Here is an 18,028-nt window from a genome sequence, read left to right as displayed (position 1 = left end):
TGGGGGGGTGGAGAGAGGGAAATGGCCGCTTAGAGCCTCCTGCATCCCCCTCCCCTGGGCCAGCAGCTGAGGCTCCCTCGGCCCTACAGCCTTGACCCCACTCGGCATTTACTTCCCTGACATTGGCATCGGATCTGAACATCTGGCAAGTGACTGATAACGGCCATGCAGCGGAAACAGCAGCAACCAAGCTAGCCAGCTCCACCCCCCCCACACACAAACACACACAAACACACACACACACACACACACACACATAAAGACACACACTCACAATCTCTCCTCCCCCCAGTGCTGCCTCTGGGTCTCTGTCTCTCCTAGTCTCTGTGCCTATGTCTTTGTCTCTCTTAATCTCTGTCTCCATATCTTTCTCCACATCTCTATCTCTGTAAATCTCTCCATGTCTTCATGTATCCAGCTTTGAATTTCTGGATCTCTCTCCGTGTCTGTGCATATATCTCTAGGTATCTCCATTCTTCTCTGTATGTCCCTGTTCATGTCTCACTTTATGCTCTCATCTCCCTGTCTTATTCCATATCTCTCTACATCTTTGTGTCTCTCTGCCTCTGTGTCTCTTCCCTTGTTTGTTCCTTGTTCCAGCTTCCAGGAAACAGGTTTGAGCTTTTTGGGAAAGTCCCCACTTAAGAGACCCTGGGCTTTTGTTCCCACAGTTGCAGGGGGAGGGAAGAGGAAGAAAGTAGGGTCTGGGATCAGCTGCTGAGGGTCCCTCCCCATTCCCTCCTTCCCCACTGGGAGCCTGGTAGTCGGATTCAGGAAACTGGTACAAGATCTGGGACCTGGCTGAGATTCCCACTTCGTCAACGCCTGTCACCTTCCATCTTGTTCCAGATCAAAGTGAATAGACTTGTCTCAGATTGAAGAAGGAACAGATGAATGGATCGACAGCCTGGTTTACCCAGGGTAATCAGAGCTGAAGGAAATCTGAGAGGAAAGAACAGAGACAACATTACTATCAGCTCAGACAAGGGCTAGGGCAGGTGCCATCTTTAGATGCAGCACTGACTCTGCCCCACCCACCACACGCCTCCTCAAGACTCCTTCACAACCCTGGCTGCGTACATTTAGGTATAGAATATGCTATCTGCCTCAGCAGAAAGGAAGCTCTTTGAAGGCAGGGACTGCTTCATTTCATTTATATCCCTGGCACATAATAGGCACTTAACAATTAATTGATTGATAAAACCCAAACAAGCATCCAACACCCAGCGCCGTGGGAAGGCTTCATTTCCAGAGAAGAAGGACCTCACAAAGCAGTCTCAGTCATTTTCCTGTTTCACCTGGACTTAAAGACCTACTGAATCAGAGCTTTCACTCTGACTCTCCGTCCAATATTCCTCATCACCACCACTACTCTTCAGCTGTGGCTACTTTAAGGCAGAGAAGCTGACTTTGTACAGCTTCCTCCACTCTTTTGGGGCCGGTGACTGTCAGAGAATTTGGGGATGGTGGGTGCTCAAGGCTGGATCAGTTTTTTTCCTAGATGTAAAGGGAAAATGTTCACCTCTCTAACCTAAATCTGATGGGCCAGCAATAAAAACACAGAATGTCAGAGCTGAAAGGGCCTCAGAGATATCTAACACAATCACTCATTTCACAGAAGGAAAAAAAAAAGCAAACCTAGGAAAAGGAAGTGAGAAGAGAACAGAAGGCAGGTCCTAAGGAATCACAAACAAATAAAACAGCTTTGCAAATTACATCCTGAGTTTATTATATGCTTAAAAAGAAAAATAAGCTCTATATAACACAAATTCAGTTTCATATACAATTGTCTTTTTCTGTTCCACTGTGTATTTGGAAGTGCTCATTTTAGTTGTTTGTGAAATTCAGAATCATTTTTTAAAGAGGAAAGGAAATGACTTGCCCAAGGTCACAGAGCTAGTTTTGTTTTGTTTTGTTTTAGAATATCAGGGATTCCAACCTAAGTCTTATATGACTCCAAGTCACCATGGTACCTGAGCTCAATGTCCTTCTCTGCCATTAATTTGCTATGGCAAATTAATGGTTTGTTTATGGTTCATTTCCCTTTTCTGAGCTCCTGGTGCCCCATCTTTAAAATAAAGAACAATAGTACGTGTTCTGTTCATCCTGCAGGATTGTGGGGAGCAGCTGAGATAACAAAGCGCTTCGTGGCCATCAGATGCAATAAGTATGAGCAGCTATTCTCATTTTTTTTCTCAAATGTTTAAAGGCTTCAAGCATGTGTGGGTCACATGGGCACTACAGATGCAGGTTCTATAATGTCATAATTCCTCAAACATCAACCAATCAATAAATGAACAACCATTTAAACACCTACCATATGCCAGGCACCAAGCTGGACCCTGGGGGCACAATGACAAAAAAAAAGAAATTATCCCTGCCCTCATGGAGTTTACACTCTGTAAGAGGAGACAACAGACACAACATGAACCATCAATCAACAGACATTTATTAAATGCCAACTCTGGGTCAGGTGCTGCAGTTAAAAACACAAAAAATTAAACAGGAGCTCCCCACAGGAAGCTCACCTCCTACCATATACACAGTTAAGTATAGGAATATATATATATATATATATATATATATATATATATATGTATGTATGTATATTTGTGTGTGTGTATACATACATACATATATATATATATATATATGATTTTTGTTTTTAGTGGGAAGGAGGACTGCAATAGGAGTGGGTGGGGTTAAAAAAGACCTGATGCAGGAGGTACCCTCTGAGCTGAGCTTTGAAGCAAAGTCAGGGCCATAAGAAGCAGAGGTAAGGAGGTAAAGCATTCCAGGCATAGGGCACAGCCATTTCAGAGGTAAGGTGCTGAGAGAGATAGAGAGACAGACAGACAGAGACAGAGACAGAGAAACAGAGAAAGACAGAGACAGAGAGAGAGAGAGAAAGAGAGAGACAGAGACAGAGAGATCATTGCTAGAAGGAACAGAAAGAAGACTAGTTTAACTAACCTGTATCATGCATTAAGAGGAGTAATATGTAATAAGCCTGGAGAAGAAGGTTGAAGCCAGGTTGTGAAGGGTTTTAAATGTCAAATGGAGAAGTCTGTATTTGATTCTAGAGATAATAGGGGTCCATTAGGTTTTATTGAACAGAGTAGTGATATAACAGACCTGTACTTCAGGAATATCACTTTAGTAGCTCTACAGAGGATTGATTGGAAAGGGGAAAACCATGAGGCAGGGAGAGCAATTAAGAGTCTATTGCAATAGTTTGGATAAGAGGTAATGAGAGCCTGAACTAAAACGGTGGCTGAGTGGGAAGGAGGAGACAGATGAGAGAGACATTGTGGGAATCTAAGGACAAGATTTAGCAGTCATTTGGGTGTGTGAAGGGAGGAAGAATGAGGAGAAGAGGGTGATTTCAAGCTGGAAGAATGATGGTGTCCTCAACAGTAATGGGAAAGTTTGAAAGAGGGGTGGATTGAGGGAGAAAGATAATGAATTGTTTTGGACCATGTTGAGTTTGCGATACCTACAGAGCATCCTGTTCAAAATTCCAATAGGCGGTTAGAGATGCAAGACTTATGCTTCGCAGAGACTTTGGAGATGGCAATTGATCCCATGGGAACTGGTGAAGTGGGCAATAGAATATAGAGAGAAGAGAACTCTGACTGAATCTTGGAGTATACCGACAGCTAAGGGTGGGATATGGATGATAATTAGCAAAGCAGGGCAGAAGCCTGATGGCAAAGTGTTGAAAAGTGAGTGGGAGAAGAGGAAGTGAAGGCAAGATGTGTAGACATTTTCTTCCAGGATTTTGATTGTGAAAGGGAAGAGAAGTTTAGGCTAATAGCCCGAGGGGATAGTAGTAGAAAGTGTTTTGTAGAAGGATGGGAGTGACTCGTGTGTGTGTGTGTGTGTGTGTGTGTGTGTGTGTGTGTTTGCAGGCAGCAGGGAATGAGCCAATAGATAGGGAGAGACTGAAGATAAGACACACAGAGAGGGAGGGAAGGAGGGAGGGAGAGAGAGAGAGACAGAGAGAGAGAGACAGAGGCAGAGAGAGAGACAGAGACAGAGAGACAGAGAGACACAGAGACAGAGACAGAGAGACAGAGAGAGACAGAGACAGAGAGAAAAGATAATAGTGAGGTGCAATCTACCTGAAAGAGATAAAAGGGGATGTGATCAAGGTTACAAGTAAACAGGTTAGCCTTGGTGATAAGGGCCATCCATCTCTTCTTCAGAGGCTAGAGCAAAGGCACTTCCTGTCAGTCTCCATCTTTGGGCACTTAATCACCGTTTTGTTTTGTTTGTTTTTTTAAAGTCAAAGGACCAGGGTTGTATCCTTTATACCAGTTATCTTTTTTACCCTGGGTTTTTTTTCCTGTTCAATTTGTGTAAACCTCTTGCCCCAAAACAAGATTGTAAACTCCTTGAAGGTGCACTGGATGCACGATTCTGTTCCTATGATTCCTTTTTGATAAGGTACAAAGACTGTATCTTCTTTCCTTATGACTTCTCCCTTAGTTCCTTACTCTGGGATAAGTGAATAGTGAATATTTTATAAAAATTATGGAATAGAATTCCTTTGAGTACATTTTCCCTGAATGTATGCTTCTCCCCATCACAATCCTTGCTGAGGTCAGGTAACATAAGAAAATGCCTAGAATGAAGGAAGGAAGGGAGGGAGAGAGGGAGGGAGGGAGGGAGAGAGGGAGGAAGGAAGGAAGGAAGGAAAGAAGGGAGGGAGGAAGGAAAAAACATTAAGTGCTTATGTTCTAGGCAATGTGCTAAGACTGAAGATAAAAATACAACCAAAAAGACCTTCCCTGACCTTAAAGAGCTCCCATTCTAATGGGAGAAGCCAATACACAAAGGAAACTGAAAGGAAGTGGAAGGGGGTAAGGTACTGGTTGAGGGAGCACAGTTTTGAAGTCTGGAAACCAGGAACAGGTCCAGGAGGGAAATGAAGGCTGGCCTGGGCCCCTCCACAAAATGGAAGCTCCTGGAGGAACTCACCAATGGAAGAAAGGAGTGGATCTTACAGGGGGATATTCCAGGTTGAGGAGGTTTCAGGAGTGGTTGGATGTTCCAGTGCGAGGAAGCCCCAGGTATGTAGAGCAGTTCCAGGATGAGACAACTTGGTTTGGATGTCTGGGAGTCAGGAACACGAGGCTCATTTCTGGATAAACTACTTCCAATCAAACCTAAAGAGCCAACCAAACAAGCCCTCCATGCAGTGCCTTCCATGAGTTGGTGGGCCTGATGTTTCTACAAAGCCAGTTTCTATATCTCTGGCTGTCCTGTGGTGGCTTCCAACAATCTTCACTCCTCCCCTGACAACTTTCATTCAGACCAGAAGGAAGTCAGTGTCTGGAGGAAAGCTTGGACCAGGTATCAATAGATTTGGGTTTGAATTCCATCTCTGCTCTAAGTTACTGTATTCCCATGTGCTTAACACAGGGCCTCATACATAGTAATGTTTAATGCATCCATCCATCCATCCATCCATTCATTCATTCATCTATCTTGACCCTCAGTTTCTCTGCCTGTAAAATAGGATTTATTATACCTGCCCTTACTACTTTACTGGGCTGTTGTGAGTATCAAATAAGATTCAAAAAACCACTTTGTGCAATATTATGAACAGTGGCTGTTATTTTTTTCTTTTTTAAATTTATTTTTTATTTTTAATTTACAACACTCAGTTCCACAAGTTTTTGAGTTCCAAATTTCTTCCCCTCCCTCTCCTCCCCTCTACCCCTATCCCCCAAGATGGCATGTAATATGATATAGGTTCTACATATACCTTCACGTTAAACTTATTTACACAATAGTCAAGTTGCAAAGAAGATTTATAACCAATGGAATGAACCATGAGAAAGAAGAGACAAAACCAAAAAAAGAAGAAAATAAAAGAGAGAGCAAATATATGCTTCCATCTGCATTCAGACTCCATAACTCTTTCTCTGGATGTGGATAGAATTTTCCATTATGAGTCTTTTGGAGCTACCTTAGAACTTTATATTGCTAAGGAGAGCTGTAACAAGAATGTTGCTAGCAGCTTCTGTGGCTGTGTAAGACCTATAACACCAGCACACAGAAGGGCTGCCAAGACAGATTCTTTGATCTGATTTTCTAAGGAAAGCAACTTTAAGGGGTTAATGATCTCACTTTAATCAAACATACATATATAATTCACTCAGTTCAGGGGTGAAGCCAGCACCCTGAACTTCAGAGCAAATAGAAACAGAAAATATCAACAAATCAAATAACTCGAACCAGTAGACAGGCTTCTAGCTTTCTGTCCAATATCTCAGTACATAGTTACCAGGGAAACACCAACATCTGGGTTATCAAAGCTGGGGAGGCTCCTTAACAATGGTTACCCAGAGTCTCATCTGGTCAAATCACACAACGCTCTTCCAGTGAGTGAGAGCCTCAAACAAAATGCTAACCTCTGAGTTTATATACCCTGATCAGGGTCAAAGGGTGTCACAACCATGTAACTCAAACCTACGTGAACTAGGCTTTCTTGTTTCTTAAGCAGGCCATCAAAGACTCCCGGATTTAATCAAAGAAACAAAGGCAGACTCATCAAAGGCACTTGATTACTTCAGTGCTCCAAAAGGGAAAACAGTAAAAAAAGTCCCACCTTAATTACCAATACAAGAGCCAAGTCTATCAAAGTTAGTTATCACAGATACCGTGTGTCTGTAATTGTGTGTAATGTTCTCCTGGTTCTGCTCCCCTCACTCAGTATCAGATCACGTAAGTCTTTCCAGGTTATGATGAAGTCCCTCTGCTCCTCATTTCTTATAGCACAATGGTATTCCATGACATTCATATACCACAACTTGTTCAGCCATTCCCCAATGGTTGGGCATCCCCTGCATTTCAATTCTTTGAGTGGCTATTATTTGTACTGTAGGTAATAATTGTTACTGTTGTTCTAAAGAGTTGCAGGCCCACGAGACCTGAATTCAAGTCCTCCCTCTAACAAATAACTGGCTTTGTGACCTTGGGCAAGTCACTTATCCTCAGTGTCCCATGCAGTCCTTTTGGACCAAGAATTGCAGGGCAGGTGCTAATTTATCCTTAGAAACAGGCTGAAGAGAAGGACTATAGCATATTCAATAGAGGCTGCCTTTAGAGTCAGGAAGGCCTGGATAATAGAAATAATAGCTAGCGTTTATGTGGCACCTACTATGTGCCAAGCATAAAGCGTGCTGAATGCTTTACAAACATCATCTCACTTGATCCTCACAAAAACTCCAGGAGGTAGGTATTCTTGTTGTTCACCTTTTATAGTCAGGGAAACTGAGGCAAATGGGGGTTGTTCTTTTTTATGTGTCTTGCCCAGGGTGACAAAGGCTGTAAGTGTTTGAGGATAGATTTGAACTCAGGTCTTCTTGATTCTGGGTCCAAGGTTCTATGCACTGTCTCACCTAACAGGCTGGAGTCCTCCATCCTGGCTCATAAAGATGGGTTGTATGACTGGGCAAGTCACTTGACCTCTCGGTGTTGCCAGGCAACTCTCTTATAATACAAATTGTAGAACAGTTGTTTATGTGTATTAGGTGAGGGAATTTCCTAACTTAAATTTCCTCCATTGGTGAAAAGCACAAGTCTGATCAAAATAATAAATCAGCAACCTTTTGGACATATAGCTATAACACACTGTGCGAAGAAAATAACTATTCTCTCGCTGATTATCTTTTGTTATTAATTTGTGTTTGCAGCATTTATATTCTCAAATATCAATGGATTCTAGAGCTAAAGGGAAGGGGCTAAACACCTGAGATAGTGGGCGATACTGGCACCTTGAGCTAGGAAAATCATTGGATTGCTTATGTCAGTCATCCAATGAGCTGAGAGATAGAGCTGTCCCTCACTTGAGAAAAGGCAACTTTGGGGAAGGATGCAAAGGCCTTTTGGGGTGGGCCTTGAAACAGGAATATGGGAATCTATCACTGCCTTTGGAGAGAGCTGATGAGAGGCAGCAGGAGTCGTGGAAAGGACACCTGATTTCTGAATAGACTTATATAGACATGTATTTCTGAACAGGGCAGCTAGGTGGTACAGCAGATAGAGCTCCAGACCTGGAGTCAGGAAGACTCATCTTCCTGAGTTCAAATCTGGCCTCAGACACTTACTAGCCGTATGACCCTGGGCAAGTCACTTAACATTGTTTACCTCAGTTTCCTCATCTGCAAAATGAGCTGGAGAAGGAAATGGCAAACCACTCCTGTATCTTTGCCAAGAAAACCCCAAAGGGGATCATGAAGAGTCGGACATGACTGAACAACAATGTATTTCTAAATATACTTATATCCATATATAGAATATGAACATACTGTCTCCTCTGATACAACGTGAGCACCCTGAGAGCAGAGACTGTTTCTTTTTCCTCTTTGTATGTGACAGTCTTTAGCAAAATGCCTATCACATAGTAGACCCATAATAAATGCTTATGGATTGGTTGGTTGATTTGGAGTCAAAAGACCTGTGTTCAAGTCTTGCTTTTGCAGCTTACTACATGTATGACCTTGGGCAAGCTGCTTAACCTCTCTAGGCCTCAGTTTCTCCATTTATAAAATAATGGGCTTGAACTAGAAGGGCTCTAAGGGCCCTTTCCACTCTAGATGGATGATCCTATGATGAGAAAAGTCTCTGAGAGAAGATGGGGCCTGTAATAGAGGCCACATGTCCACTGGAACAAGGGGCAAAGAAGTGAAGCTTCATCCAAGGATACAGACAGACCTTCAAGACAGGATTCAGGAAAAGGGTTTGAGAGCCTCAAAAGCCACATTGGCCAAGCTCGTCTATAGTCCTGTTGTACTTTCTTTCTTCTTTTTTTAAATGTTTATTTAATTTATTTAATATATTTAGTTTTCACCATTGATTTTCACAAAAGTTTGAATTACAAATTTTCTCCCCATTTCTACCCTCCCCCCCCACTCCAAGATGGCATATATTCTGGTTGCCCTGTTCCCCAGTCAGCCCTCCCTTCTGTCACCCCACTCCCCTCCCATCCCCTTTTCCCTTCCTTTTTTGCAGGGCAAGATAAATTTCTATGCCCCATTGCCTGTGTATCTTATTTTCTAGTTGCATGCAAAAACTTTTTTTTTTGTTTTTGAACATCTGTTTTTAAAATTTTGAGTTCCAAATTCTTTCCCCTCTTCCCTTCCCACCCACCCTCCCTAAGAAGTCAAGCAATTCAACACAGGCCATATGTGTATCATTATGTAAAACCCTTCCACAATACTCATGTTGTGAAAGACTAACTATATTTTGCTCCTTCCTAACCTGTCCCCCTTTATTGAATTTTCTCCCTTGACCCTGTCCCTTTTTGAAAGTGTTTGTTTTTGATTACCTCCACCCCCATCTGCCCTCCCTTCTATCATCCCCCCTTTTTTATCTTCTTCCTCCTTCTTTCCTGTGGGGTAAGATACCCAGTTGAGTGTGTACGGTATTCCCTCCTCAGGTCAAATCTGATGAGAGCAAGATTCACTCATTCCCCCTCACCTACCTTCTCTTCTCTTCCTACAGAACTGCTTTTTCTTGCCACTTTTATGTGAGATAATCCACCCCATTCTATCTCTCCCTTTCTCCCTCTCTTAATATATTCCTCTCCCATCCCTTAATTTGATTTTATTTCTTTAGATATCATCCCTTCATCTTCAACTCACCCTGTGCCCTCTCTCTCTCTCTCTCTCTCTCTCTCTCTCTCTCTCTCTCCATATATATATATATATATATATATATATATACACACACACACACATACATATATACATACATACACACACACACATATATATATACATACACACACACACACATATATATGTATATATATATATATGCATATTCCCTTCAGCTACCCTAATACTGAAGTCTCATGAATTACACATATCATCTTTCCCTGTAGGAATGTAAACAAAACAGTTCAACTTTAGTAAGTTCCTTATGATTTCTCTTTCTTGTTTACCTTTTCATGCTTCTCTTGATTCTTGTGTTTGAAAGTCAAATTTTCTATTCAGCTCTGGTCTTTTCACTGAGAAAGCTTGAAAGTCCTCTATTTCATTGAAAGTCCATATTTTGCCTTGGAGCGTGATACTCAGTTTTGCTGGGTAGGTGATTCGAGGTTTTAATCCTAGCTCCATTGACCTCCGGAATATCACATTCCAAGCCCTTCGATCTCTTAATGTAGAAGCTGCTAGATCTTGGATTATTCTGATTGAGTTTCCACAATACTCAAATTGTTTCTTTCTGGCTGCTTGCGGTATTTTCTCCTTGATCTGGGAGCTCTGGAATTTGGTGACAATATTCCTAGGAGATTTCTTTTTGGGATCTATTTAAGGAGGTGATCTATGGATTCTTTCAATTTCTATTTTGCCCTGTGGCTCTGGAATATCAGGGCAGTTCTCCTTGATAATTTCTTGAAAGATGATATCTAGGCTCTTTTTTTGATCTTGGCTTTCAGGTAGTCCAATAATTTTTAAATTGTCTCTCCTGGATCTATTTTCTAGGTCAGTGGTTTTTCCAATGAGATATTTGACATTGTCTTCCACTTTTTCATTCCTTTGGTTCTGTTTTATAATATCTTGATTTCTCATAAAGTCACTAGCTTCCACTTGCTCCTATTGTACTTTCTTTTAAGATTTCAGAGCTGGAAGGGTCCTTAGACAATAGAAAGCTAGTACATGGGATGTTAGAATTAGTAGGGGCCTTAGAATATTGAATTAACTGATCAATTAATAAGCATTTATTAAGCACCTACTATATAATAGTATATATATATATATTAATATATAATTAATAATATGTAATAGGCACTTGTGATAACAATGACCAAAAGGAAGCAGGTCCTCCTCTCGAGGAGTTTACATTCTATCCAAGGAGCAAATATTCTAAAAAAACCATTTTCAATCTGGAAGGGACCCTAGAGATCATCTAATCTAACCCTTTCATATTCTATATAAGGAAAATGAAATTCAAGAAGAGAAGTGACTTGCCAGGTACTAAGGATCCCAGCAGAGTTAGGATGAGAATATAGCTCTCCTACTCCTACCTAATTTAATGTTCTTTCCACCATGCCACTAAAAAAAAGTTAAATACTATTCTGTATATTCATATATATATATATATATATATATATATATATATAACATTTTATTTTTCCCCAATGACATGTTAAAACAATTTTTTAACATTGGGGTTTTTTTTTTAAGTTTTGAGTTCCAAATCCTATCTCTCTCTCCCTGAGAGAGTAAGCAAATTGATATAGGTTATGCATGTGCAATTATGTAAAACATTTCCATATTAGTCATATTTTGTACAAGAAGATTTAGAAAAAAAGAAAGAAATTAAGGAAGGAAGGAAGGGAGAGAGAGAGATAGCATACTTCAGTCTGTATTCAGATAATATCAGTTCTTTCTCTGGAGGTAGATCCCGTGCTTCATCATGAGTCCTTAAGGGTTTTCTTGGATCATTGTATTGCTGAGAACAGCAAAGTCATTCGAAGTTCTTCATCATATAATATTGCTGTTACTGTGGGCAATATTTTCCTGGTTCTGCTCACTTCACTTTGCATCAGTTCATGTAAGTCTTTCCAGGTTTTTCTGAAATCGTCCTGCTTGTCATTTCTTATAGCACAATAATATTCTATCACGATCATATACCACAGCTTGTTTAGCCATTCCCCAATTGATGTATATCTCCTCAATTTCCAATTCTTAGTCACCACAAAAAGAGTTGCTTAAATATTTTTATACAAATAGGTCTTTCCCCCTACCCCCTTTTTTATACCTTTGGATATAGACCTAGTAGTAGTCATTTTGTTGGATCAAAGGATATGCACAGTTTTATAGCCCTTTGGGCACAGTTCCTAATCGCTCTCCAGGATGGTTGGATCAATTCACAACTCCACCAACAGTTATTAGTGTCCCAGTGTTCCCACACCCCCTCCAACATTTATCGTTTTCCTTTTTTGTAATATTAGCTAATTTGATAGGTGTGCGATAGTACCTCAGAATTGTTTTAAATTGTATTTCTCTAAGCAATAGTGATTTAGATTTTTCATATGACTATAGATAGCTTTGATTTCTTTGTCTGAAAACTGCCTGTTCATATCATTTGGGGAATGGCTTATGTGTTTATAAATTTGACTCAGTTCTCTATATATTTGAGAAATAAGGCATTTATCAAAGAAACTTGTTGCAAATCTCCAATCCCCCCCTGCCAGTTTTCTGCATTCCTTTCCATTTTGATTGCATTTGTTTTGTTTGTGAAAAAAACTTTTAAATTCTATCTAATCAAAATTATCTGTTTTACAATTTGGTGTATATTCTTTTCAAGAAGGTAAGTATGTGATTTATTTGAAGAAGATTTTCATCAAAATGATTAAAATAAAAAAGTTTCATGTTGAATTACTACCCATCTTTTCAGGCCCAACTCAAATACCACCTCTTCCAAGAAGCCTCCTCGAAATGCCTCCTTGTATAGGATAGCCATCTATGTTTGTTATCTCCCTGCCCCCTGCAGTAGGCTATGAGCTCTGTAAAGGGCAGAAACTGTATCTTCTCTACATTTTCTCTCTCCCTAACTCTTAGCATGGGGTACTACACAACATACATGGACACTTAATACACGTATTTGACATGTAACTATTGATTGATTGAAGGGATAAGGTTCAGTATATGGATGATTTACTTGGGGAAGATCTTTCATTAACCCATTATGTTGGATAAATTAGACCTGTTTAATAAATGTAGTTGATTGATAATGTAGTTTAAAAAAAAAGAAAAGAAAAAGGATATTCCAATCTGGTTAAGTGACTTGGGCCAAGTCATCTCATCTCTTGGGGTTTCAGTTGCTTGATCTGTCAACTGAAGTGTTTGTGCTTAGGTGGTCTTGAAGGTCCCTTCTAACTCCCCAATGTCTGTGGCATTTATCCTACCAATAGCATAGAATCCTTGTGAAGAAAGTACCTTATAGGTCAACCAATCAGCCGACCAACAAGCATTTAACAAATGCTTAAACTAATGTAGAAATGTGAGCTATTATGGAAGGATTCATAATATCCTGGGATCTCAGAGTTGGAGAGGACTTCGGAAGGTAACTAGCTCAGCCCATATTTGAATGGGGATTCCCTCTACCCTGACAAGTGGTCATCTGGCCTCTGCTTAAAGACCTCCATGGATAGGGTGTGGTGTCATGGAAAGAGCACTTGTTTTGGCATTAGGAAACCTTCATTTAAGTTCTGACTTTGACGCTTTCTAGTTGTGTGACTTATTCATGTTACTTAATGCCTCAGTTTCTCCATCTGTTAAAAATTATAATACTCGCCCTACCTCCCTCACACAGTTAGGAAATACTCAGAAAACTTTAAAGCACTATAGAAATAAAGTCATTATTCTCTCCCCAGGCAGCTCATTCCATCTTTGGAAAGCTCCCATTGTTAATAATTTTTTTCTTCTGTTAGACTAAAATCTGCCTCCTGAGCATTGGGAGGGTGGGGGGAAGGGAAGCTGTCCTCTCAAGGTCATGCTGTCCATCCCCCTGCCTCATGACTCTCCTAGCTAGACGGGCACCATAAAAACCTTTTAGCAGGCCCGTTTAGGGCCCTAGTCTATGCTTACTCCTTTCTCTGCGTCCCTTGGGAGTCAGGCTGGGTCCCCAGGCCAGGACCCCACAGGCCAAGTGGGGAGTAGAGGCTGGAGAGGCCAAGAAGCCCTGTAGGCTGTGGAGGATGGGCCCATAAATCAGGTTGGCCCTCAGCCTTCCCACCTCGATAATGAGCTGCTTTCCTCCCCCCCCCCCCCAGAGCTCCCTCCCACCACCTCTGTCTTTGGCTTAATTGACAGCAAAGATCCCCTTATCTACCCTCCACCCTGGGGAGCATTAGATGCCTGTTCCCCCTGGGCCCAGCCCTCCCACCCCCCAGCCCACTGTCCTCTTATTATTATTTTTTTCTCCAAAGAAAAAATGAAGAGACAGCAAATCACGTGTGTGCAGAAACCAATGAGACACTTGATTGGGCCTCAGGCGGGGGCCTCCCTCCTATGCCCCCCCCCCAACCCTAGATGGGAGGGAAGGAGCTGGAGGAGGAGAAGGACGGCCAGGACAGGGCCAGCAGCCAGCACCCATCCACCCATCCTGCCGGCGTGAGGGAGCTCCCTACGCCTTACCCACAACCCAGCCACGGCCCCAGCTCTGGCCTGTCTGTCTGTCCGGCCGGCTGGCCCCCCGAGCCCTGCAAGAGGCGCCCCTGCTCCTAGTAAGTAACGAATCTGCACTGATCGAGACAAGGCCGCGGGCTCTGGCTTTGGCCTTGGCCTTCACTGTAGAGGCCCAGGTTGGGGGCATTGAGGGTAGTCAGCGGACCCTAACCCTTCATGAAGGGTTTCCAAGGTAAAAAAAAAAAAAGCTTTCATTTCGGTAGTGCTTTAAGATTGACAAAGTGCTTTCCTTCTGAGGTAGGCAGTGTAAGTATTCCCATTTCATAGATGGAGAAACTGAGGCTCGTAGAGGGGAAAATGACCGGCTTAGGATCACCCAAGGCTTACACGTCAGAGCTGAGATTCAAAGCCAAGCCTCTCCACATTTCAAGTCCAGTGTCTGTTTCCACTAGCTTTGCTAACTCCATTCAGAAACGGAAGACAGTGGGAATACTGGGGGGTGGGAACGATTGTTAGTGTTGGTCAGGTGGGGAGGCATCAGCTGGGAGAGACGCTGGCTCCTGGACTGCAGCCAATGCCCAGCCAGGGCCCCTTTGAAGAAGGAGGGTCTGGAACCAGGCTGTAGCCTTCCTCTCCGGCAGCAATCATGGCCGGGGGTGCTGGTTTCCTCTTGGTTTTGAGCTCAGGGCCCAGCTCGGAGTTGGACAAGATGGTTACTAACGTCCCTTTCAGTTTTCACTCAGCTGTGTGTGTCTATGCACATATCTTGTCTGCATGTGTGTCTATACCTTATGAACATATTTGTGTCTGGGTACGCGCTACAACTGGGGGCCCCGTCTCTCTAAAGAAGACTTACTCAGCTATTCTGGAGGCTCTTATCTGCAGCACTTTAGCCCCCTTAGGATTAACATTTGGGACTAAACTAAGACTGCAAAGAAGGAGAGTCAATCTCTACCTGGCCCTACGACTAAGGGCCTCCATTTCCCCTCCCCTTTGACCTCAGGAACTCTGAACAAATCACTTCCCTTCTGAGCCTCAATTACCCCCTCTGGAAAGTGGGATAATAATACTTGCACTCTTTGCTTCAGAGGATGGTTGTAGGGAAAGGGCTTTTGTAAACCTTCAAGTGCATAGAAATTGGATTTGTTATTGGTGAAGTAGCATTTGGTCTGGGGGAGAAAAACATGAAAAGAGGATTTGAAGCTACCATATGCCATCTCCCAGCTGGCCTCCCTCAGTACCCCCAGAGTTATAGGATCATGGGTTTACAGTTGGAAAGGACAGTAGAAGCCATTGAGTTCAATGACCCTATTTTGTGGATGAGAATACTGAGGCACAGAGAAGTGACTTGGCCAGGATCAGAAAACTTAAGTGCCTGAGAAGGAATTTTAATTCAGATCCTCCTGTCTCCAAGTCCAGTGCCCGATCTGCTATACCAAACCTCCTCTGCCCACAGGACAGACCCTTCTCCCTCCAACCCCATTCCCCAATCAGATAGCTGATCAAATAGTGAGCAGCCTCTCCAGGCTAGAACATCCTGTGGTGTGGAGGGAGTACCCGGGAAGCTGTCAGAGGACTTGGGCTCTAGACCTAGCCCTACTAACTAATTGTATAACCATGGGCAAGTCCCTTCTACTCTGTGGACCTCCATTTTCTCACCTTTAAGATGATGGGTTTGAATTCCATGATGTCCGAGGTCCATTCCAACTATAACATTTTATGTGCTAAGACCTTTCCAGCTCTAACACTCTATTTTAGCACTCTACCAATGCCCCGGACATCCTCCTATCTTCTAACCTAACTCCACTAAGAGAGGAAACATCTTTTGTGTTTTTGTGCCCCCACCCCCATTCGAGGTTTATTATTATTATTAATTTTTTCCTGCCATTAAGTCCTCACTGCTGCCATCATGAAAAAAGCAAGGCACCTTGTACCAGGATGAATGTAGAACATTGTGCCATAGGAGCCACTTCCCTGGGAGATAATGGGGGTGGAGGAATGGGTTTGAGTATAGTAGCCATATCCCTGAGCCCCAGCCTCGCCCTTTCTTTCTGATCCCCCATGAGCCTCTTCTCAGGACTCTGGGCTTTTTCTTCCTTCCCGTTTGAGATGGGGGAGAGATGTCTGCATCAGTGAGTGTGTCTATGTATCTATCTGTATCTTCCTGGTTGCATGTCTATCGCTGTGTCTCTGTGTGCATCTGTGTCTAACAGTGTTTGTGTATGGGTAGAGCTATTAAAGTGTCTAAGATCTGTGTGTCCCTAGACATGTGCCTGTGTGTCCCTATCATCTGTGTCTCTGTTTCTGTGCGTGTGTCTATAGTTGTGCATCTGTATTTGACTATACCTGTGTCCCTGTGTTTTCTACCTGTGTGTCTATTTCTCTGTGTATTTATCACTCGAGTTTGTGTCTAGGTATGTTTATGTGCCACGATATGTCCTCATATGTATCCCTATGTTTATATATATCTACATCTGCCTCTATGTGTCTCGTGTTCATTCACTCAACAAGCATTTATGAAATTCCTACTGTGCACCCTCTGTGCTAGATGCTGGAGGAGACAAAACGAGACACTCCCTACTCTCAAGGAGCCTGTGTCTACCTGTGTGTACCTATGTGTATCTATTGATGTCTGTGTGTCAGTACAAAGTCACGTGTGTGTGTGTGTGTGGAGAGAGAAAGAGAGAGAGAGAGAGAGAGAGAGAGAGAGAGAGAGAGAGACAGAGACAGAGAGACAGAGAGAGAGAGACAGAGAGAGAGAGAGACAGAGAGAGAGAGAGAGAGAGAGAGAGAAAGCGAGAGAGAGAGAGACAGAGAGAGAGAGACAGAGAGAGAGAGAGAGACAGAGAGAGAGAGAGAGAGAGAGAGAGAGAGAGAGAGAGAGAGAGAGAGAGAGAGAGAAAGTGAGAGAGAGAGAAACCCGCAGAGGCAGAGGCTCATTGAGTGTCCCTTGGGCTCAGGTGTTCCCTAGTGCCAGGTACAGGTTCTCTTCTGACTCCAGATGAAAGAGAACGATCATATGTTGGGGGTGGGATTCAGAGGATGGGCTAAGGATCCACCTGGGGCGACTTTGGAAAGGCGACTTTGGAATACTGCTGTGTTGCTACCGAGGGACTGAACACCTCCTACCCTCCCACAGTCACTCCACCCCACGCCAGCCCCAAATTTTCCACTTCCATTTAAAGCAGAGCCCAGAAAAGCAGCAGGGCCCGGGGATTACCGCCACTGTTCAGGAGGGTGCTGCAGCAATGAGGAATCTGCCTTACCCCTTAATCCGGTCGCACCATAGTGGCTGCTCATGTTTTTAAAGATCGCGTTTTTCAGACACCAGGAGCTTGCTCTCCGGTGATTTGGCAAGGAACGTTTGGGAATGCTTGAGACTGTGACATCAGTCCTTAAAGAAATCTGAGTCTATATATTTAACTACCTTTATCTGTGTCTGCCCCAGGGCCCTTAATTCTGGCCGGCCTTCCGAGCTACATGCCCTAACTGCACCCTTGGGCGCTGAAGCCTGTGGGGCGCTGGAAACACTATAGTACTTACTGACCGTGGGATTAACCAAGTCAGGCCACTTTTTTCGACCTCAGTTCCTTTCTTTGTCAAATGTGGCTAATGATATGTGCACTGCCTCTGTCACAGATAGTTGTGAGAATCATATGAAAAAGCATATGTAAAGCGCTTTGCAAATCTTAATTACTAGTACATTGTTACTATTTATCAAAGAAGAAAATCGAGGCCCAAAGAGGTTAAGGAATTTGTTCAGAATCACAGCAGCAAGAGAACCCGGCCTCGACCCCGGCCCACTGCTATCCGAGCCATTGCTCCTTCGCTCCACGACGCTATCGTCTACCTAAGCTAAAATCCCTTCAAGTCTTAAT

This window comes from Trichosurus vulpecula, chromosome 3 (assembly GCF_011100635.1).
Source record: "Trichosurus vulpecula isolate mTriVul1 chromosome 3, mTriVul1.pri, whole genome shotgun sequence".
In the NCBI taxonomy this organism is placed as follows: domain Eukaryota; kingdom Metazoa; phylum Chordata; class Mammalia; order Diprotodontia; family Phalangeridae; genus Trichosurus; species Trichosurus vulpecula.
The sequence above is the reverse complement of the archived record's forward strand: the minus strand, read 5'-3'. Positions refer to the sequence as shown.